The sequence below is a fragment of the Pteronotus mesoamericanus genome, unplaced genomic scaffold (genome assembly GCF_021234165.1).
Source record: "Pteronotus mesoamericanus isolate MK-2021 breed Mesoamerican mustached bat unplaced genomic scaffold, CSHL_Meso_final scaffold_167, whole genome shotgun sequence".
NCBI classification, from domain to species: domain Eukaryota; kingdom Metazoa; phylum Chordata; class Mammalia; order Chiroptera; family Mormoopidae; genus Pteronotus; species Pteronotus mesoamericanus.
In genome coordinates this window covers 11,314,824-11,322,038 of record NW_026555308.1, presented here as the reverse complement: position 1 = coordinate 11,322,038, position 7,215 = coordinate 11,314,824, and positions in this window count along the sequence as shown.

Genomic DNA, 7,215 nt, shown 5'->3' with positions numbered 1-7,215 from the left:
GTAGATGGCTGAATTCTTTTTGTGTCTTCATATGGTCTTCCTCCTTTACGTGTCTGTGTCTAACGTTTCTCTTCTTATAAGGACACCAGTCACATTGGATTAGGGCCCACCAAAGACCTCATTTTAAATTAATTATCTCTTTAAAGATCTTATCTCCAAATACAGTCATATTCTGAGGTTCTAAGGGTTATGACTCTAATCTATGAATTTGGGGATGGGGCAGAATTTAGCCCAAAACAAGATGAATATGAGTTCTGATGGGCTATGGCTGGATCACGTGTTCCACTGTGAGAGAAAGGCTGAGAGGAATGGGAAGTAATTTTTAACTGGAAACCAGAATGTTATAAGCAATATACAGGAGAATGGATGCTGGGTGATAAAAAAAAAAAATTGTCAAGTGATATATTACAATATCATTGGTTTGAATGCCTTAGAAGAGAAGAATGTTTGTGTCCACTGGAAAAGGCTCTGATGAAAAAAATTCATGTTTGACCATGAGTAAACTGACCTTCTATAGAGATAATGAATCAAAATTACTATGTCAGAGAAAAAATATATATATACGGCTATGCTCAAATGCAAAATAAAACAGCAAAACCAAAAGCCATTAACACAAAAACCCCCTTTTCCAACACAATTTTAAGCTGTTGTCCATGAAAACTCTGGCATTAAAGGACAAAGGGAAATTAAAAAATGTAAATGAGAAAGTACTCACAAATTGTGGATTTACATTAATTCCATGGATCTCTGCTAGAACCATAAGTCCATGTTAGAAAGTTAGCAAACATTCTTAGAATAGTAGATTTGGAGGGACAGGCTGCCAAAAAAGAAAAATATCAGGCAAAAGGTACAGTTTGTTATGGCTAGGAAAGGAATTCTTGGGCCAAAAAGGCAAAAAGGAAAAAAACAAGAATGACTCAGTTCCAAGTGGCTCATTTTCTTCACAGTCTGTAGGAAGAAAATTATCCAAATAAATTAGGAATGAGCCAGTTTAATGTTTCTTAAAGTGTGGTCCCCAGAGTATCAGTGTCAGCTTTATATGGGACTTGTTAGAAGTACAGACCTTCAGCTTTCCCTCAGAATGACTAAATCAGGAACTCTAGGGATGGGGCCTAACAATTTGTGTTTTAACAAGCCAACCAGTGACTCTGATGCATGCCAAGAGAACCACTGAGCTAGTGAGTTCACTCACATTCAGAATGAAGTCTTTAAGCTGGGGATTGCTGCATCAGTTAGGATAGGGTTGAGCAGATGTATGTAAAAGAAAACCAAAGTAACAGCAGCTCAGTGAAGAGGGACATTTATTTTTCTTGTTCAGAGGTAGGAGTTTAGAATTGGTAATGTGGCTTCAGGGTCATCAAGGATCTACATTGTTTACATGTTTTTGGCTCCACTAAAATGTAGGCTGTCATAGGCAAAGTGCTTCAGAGTTCAAAATGGCTGTTGGAACTCTTGCAATCCCATCAACTTTTCCAGGCAGGTGATAGAAAGCAAAGGGTAAGGGGAAAATTATATCAAGATAAATCAACCTTCTTTAAGGAGACTTCCTGGAAACTCCACTTAACAACTTACTATTGTGTTGTATTGACTAGCTCTGGTGGTAAGAGAAGCCAGGAAATACTCCTTCTGCTGATCACATTGCCCCATGAACTAAAACTGAGGTTCATTTAGTGGGAAAGAGAGGAAGTGACCATTGTAAGGCAATTAGCAGACTCTCCTATAGTTGCAAAATGACTCAGTCTTAGGGCATTGCAAACTGAGGGACAGGGAAGTATGTCCAGGAGGGGTGTTTTTTCTTGTTAAGAAAATAGTGGCTCGACTTCCAGCCAAGACGGAGATGTATTTACACTTTTTCTCCTTGCACAGCCAAAAGAGGGACAACAACAAATTTAAAAACTAAAAACAACCAGAATGGCCAGAAAAATCAAACTGTATGGAAATCTGACAACCAAGGAGCTAAAGAAGAAACATGCATTCAGACTGGTAAGAGGGGCAGAGATGGGCAGCAGAGGGCTGAGGGACACATGGCAAGGCAACAGCTGGTGGACTGAGTGGGCGAGACAGTGGCTGGAAGTCCCACATTTGTGTGTGGATAAACTGGGAGGAACAACAGGGGAGCGAGACAGACTGCACAACCCAGGGTTCCAGTGTGGGAAAAAAAGCCTCAAAACCTCTGGCTGTAAAAACCTGTGTAGGTTGTGGTGGCTGGAGAAACTCCCAGCCTCACAGGAGTGTTTGTTGGAGAGACCCACAGGGTCCTAGAACATACACAAACCCACCCACCCAGGAATCAGCACCAAAAGGGCCCAATTTACTTGTGGGTAGAGGGGGAAGTGACTGAAAGCCAGATGAGAGCTGAGGAAGCAACATTGTTCCCTCTCTAACCCCTCCCCCACATATAGCACCACGATGCAATGATGTGAGTGCCCCTACCCTGGTGAATACCTAAGGCTCCACCCCTTACAACATAACACGTGTGCCCAGACAAATAAATATGGCCCAAATGAAAGAACAGATCAAAACTCCAAAAAAAGAACTAAGCGATGAAGAAATAGCCAACCTATCAGATACAGAGTTTAAAACACTGGTAATCAGGATGCTCACAGAAATGGTTGAGTATGGTTGCAAAATGGAGGAAAAAGTGAAGGCTATGCAAAGTGAAATAAAGAAAAATATACAGGGAACCAACAGAGAAGAGAGGGAAACCAGGACTCAGGTCAACGATTTGGAGCAGAAGGAAGAAATAAACATTCAACCAGAACAGAATCAAGAAACAAGGGTTCAAAAAAATGAAGAGAGGCTTAGGAACCTCCAGGGCAACTTTAAATGTTCCAACATCCAAATAATAAGGGTGCCAGAAGGAGAAGAGGAAGAGCAAGAAATTAAAAACTTATTCAAAAATATAATGGAGAACTTCCCCAATCTGGCAAAGGAAATAGAATTCCAGGAAGCTCAGAGAGTCCCAAAGAAGTTGGACCCAAGGAAGCACACACCAATGCACATCATAATTACATTACCCAAGGTTAAAGAGAAGGAGAAAATCTTAAAAGCAGCAAGTGAAAAGGAGACAATTACCTACAAAGGAGTGCCCATAAGACTGTCAGCTGATTTCTCACGAGAAACTTTGCAGGCAAGAAGGGGGCTGGAAAGAAGTATTTAAAGTCATGAAAAGCAAGGGCCTAGATCCAAGATTACTCTGTCCAGCAAAGCTACCATTTAGAATGGAAGGGCAGATAAAGTGCTTCCCAGATAAGGTCAAGTTAAAGGAGTTGATCATCACCAAACTCTTATTAAATGAAATGTTAAAGGGACTTATCTAAGAAAAAGTAGAAGATCAAAAACTATGAACAGTAAAATGACAACAGACTCACAACTATCAACAACTGAACCTAAAAATAAAACAAAAACAAAAATAAACTAAGTAAACAGCTAGAACAGGAACAGAATCACAGAAAGGGAGATCACATGGAGGGTTATCAGTGGGGAGTGGGAGAAGGGAGAATGGGGGAAAAGGTACAGGGAATAAGAAGCATAAATGGTAGGTACAAAATTGACAGGGGGAGGATAAGAACAGTATAGGAATTGGAGAAGCCTAAGAATTTATATGTACGGCCCATGGACATGAATTAAGGGGGAGGGGGAATGCTGGTGGGAGGGGGTGTGCAGGGTGGAGGGGAATAAAGGGGAGACAAAAATGGGACAGCTGTAATAACATAGTCAATGAAATATACTTAAAAAAAAAAAAAAGAAAATAGTGGCTTTCCTTCTTCCTACTTTCCCTGAAAGGTGATAAAGATTTCAACAGAGGGATCTGGAGAAAAAGTTTTGGGGGAGAATCGCAGACCTGCATTTGGGTAAGCCACATCAAGGACATGGAGGATGACACCTGAAGGATTTGTTCCTTGTGAAGGGTTCGTATTTTTAGGTGGCTTTCTTTTGCAACTCAAAGAAAAGCCCTAGCAGCGAGGACTTCATATATTTCCTTCCTAAATTGAAGTTTCTGTCTCCATTTGACCCAGGTCTTTAATAAAGAATGTCCCAATGGAATAACTACCTCCTTTGTGGGGGTAGCCTTGGGGAGGATGAAGGGCACTGCAATAAGGGGAATAGAGATGTTTCAGAGCAGACAGACTCAAGAATGACAATTGTACATCCATGGTCAAAGTGTGTAACATGTACCTCCCATGGTACATGAGACAATTTTAGATGATACACAGAAATAACATCAGTAGTACCTAAATAAATTAACTCAATGGAATCAGCTGAAATGCATACCTTTTGCCCTTCCAACTTTCTTTTTTTCTGCCTGGTACATGGATGTGACACCTGGACCTCTATCAAGTCATTTTTTGACCATGAGGCAACACTGAGGCTGGAAGTCATATGCTAAGAATAACAATGTAGAAAGAAAGCAGAAGCTTAATTTCATGATGTACATCTACTTCTAGCCTAGATCTCAATACCTCTGGGCTCCTTTTATGTATGAAAACACAAACCCTGAATTTGTTTAAACTCCTGTTATCTTTTAGGTGTATGTCACTAGTTGCTGAATGTGATTCCTAAAGGATGCAGAAACATCTCTCACCGTCTCTGTGAGGTGCTTGTAGGCCCATTAATCACCATTGTAATTCATGGGGAAAATGGCAGTGTTTTTATTAAAGGGGAATTAGGCTGTAACGTTAAGTTAGTAATATCAATAGGCATTTGCAGCATGCTCTGACGTTAGCTGCAAACTCTCTTTACCCTGATGGAAGACTTCTGGCTGCAGCCAGGATCTTGGTAGCAACTGTAGGATCAGTGCTCTGATTGCCAGTTGTCTGAGAGGCCATGCAAACTTGGGTAAATTGGCAATAACACTCCTGCTGTATTTGAGAGGCTTTCGTGCATAAAATGAGATGATTTCTTTAAACAAAAATGATGCATGTCAGTGTGAGAACCGGGTCGTGGGACACTTGAATAGATGTGTACAACAAATTGACTAGGAGTAAAAATGTGTGGCAGGTTTCTTCTTTCCATAAAGCAGTGGAGGTGAGTTCAGATTGCAACGCTGTGTTGAAATGAGTGAGGGAACTTTTTGCTTTTACTGCTGGTAAAGTGCATCCCATGCATTCTCAACAGGGCACTATTGCCTCCAGAGGGACAAATCCTGGTTTGGGGTGTGTGTAAATAAATCTTATGCTTTTGTGTACATATAAACACAGTACAAAACTTTTATCTAGGATATCTGTGGTATTTACATTTCATGGCAGGAGGGGAGCTTAGGGAAAAAGTCTAGAAAGCCTGACTGGGGGTGTGACAATGAAAATAAGATTGAGAAACACTGGTGTATCCAGTGTGGTAGAGTACATTGGTGGTCCCAATCCTTCAATCCTTGACCCCATTTTTTTGACTTTGGTGTCAGCTGTGTCATTTGCTTAGGCCAGTGGGATTTTAGAGCTTGCCACATGAGTAGAGGCTTGCAATGTGCTTGAATAGCAGGACTTGTCCCTTTGCATTCTAGTGACAGGAAACCACTGTTCCGCCAGTTTGGGGCCCTGCAGCAAAGCTAAACCGAAGGAATTTAAGAGCTTAGAGCCAAGGCACCCCATGGATTCCACCCTAGATCAGCCAAACCATCCAATCAACAGACCCATGAGCACAGGAATAAATGCTTGTTTTTATAAGTCACTGAGATTTTGGGGGGTGCGTGGGGGGTGGTGGTGGTGGAATGGGGTGGGGGGTATTGATCATGCAGCATTCGTGTGACAATAATTGCCTGATGCATCTAGGGTTTCCTCACAGTGGAGTCCCGCTTCCTGAAATAATCAGTTCTGCCTTTTCAATTTGAGGCACATTGCAACAGAAGTAGCCAAGTTTTACCTTGAACTTGACAGTATCATCATCTCTGATGTAGAACTGGCCTGGTGGTATTTTGACCTCTATTTCTAGCTCCAGCCTGGATTCCATTGGAGGCTGCTGCTAATTCGATTGAACTGGACTAAAATTTCATTGGGATGTTTGGGTGCTTCATGGTTTTGCTGGCTTCTTATTCATCTTTGGATGTTTTAACTCCTGCTTTGTTATTTGGTATGGTCCTCATCTTCCCTTGTGGGCAGGCTGTGAAGTGAAAATCAGTCACTCGCCAGGGTGCTTTTTCCTCTGTGTCTTCAGAGGTATAGCTATCCTAAGACCCAGCTCGGTGTAGACAAAACAGTTTGCTACAGATGTTTTTGATGTCACATAGACACAGCCACGCAATAACATTTTTGAAGAGTCAATTTTAAGAAATCCCTCAAAGGAATTGCTGCTGCATTGGTTTCTAACAAGAGTTCCTATTTATCACAAAATTTTATGACCTAAAATACTTTTTGTGTAGAATAGAGAAATAGTATTACAAGAGATTATATTTAAGAAAGCAATCGGTGAGTAGACAAATGAACAAATGTATTTAAACACTAACCAATAAAATACAAAAGCATGATATATTGATTTTGCATGTCCCTCTTAGCATGATTACAACATAAAAGAAAATTCTATTAAATTCAAAATCACAATAACTGTAAATTATGACTGGATTATATCATGGTGACAAAAGCATGGAGTCATAAAAGAAAAAGATGGCATTTGCACACCACCAATAATTTTTAAAGATAGAAATATAAAAACACAAATAAGCTTAACTTTATCTTCCTAAAATTTTTATATAGTCAGGAGCCAAAATTTTCTCATTTTTTTAAATGCCTCCTTTGTGACCAGGTGTTAGAGAACCACATTTGTTTTTGAAGTCAGTTGATTGGGGCTTTATACCCTGCAGGCCAGTATTTCCTCAGTTTCCCAGACTGCGCTCTCATTACTGCCCAATACTTTGCAATTACAAGTATAGCCCATGGGCCTACAGCACTGGCCTCACCGGGGAGTTGATAGAAATGCAGAATGTCAGGCCCTGCCCCAGATTTTTTGTATCAGAGCTTGTCTTTTAACATGATCCCTAGGGGATTCCTGTGCACATTTAGAGAGAAGCAACAGAATGCATCTTTCCCACCCTTGAGGCTCCTCCTTCGTTCCTGGGCATGCACATCCTTATGTAAACATGTCTTTAAGTGCGAGGCATACTGAAACAAATGCTCAGTCGCATCCCTTGATTTGTAGGGCCTTTAAATGAGGAGGCAGGGAACTTGGATTTGGCCCTAATTCCTTGAAGGAGGTCTGCTAAGTGGTGGAGAGAATGGCCCTTTG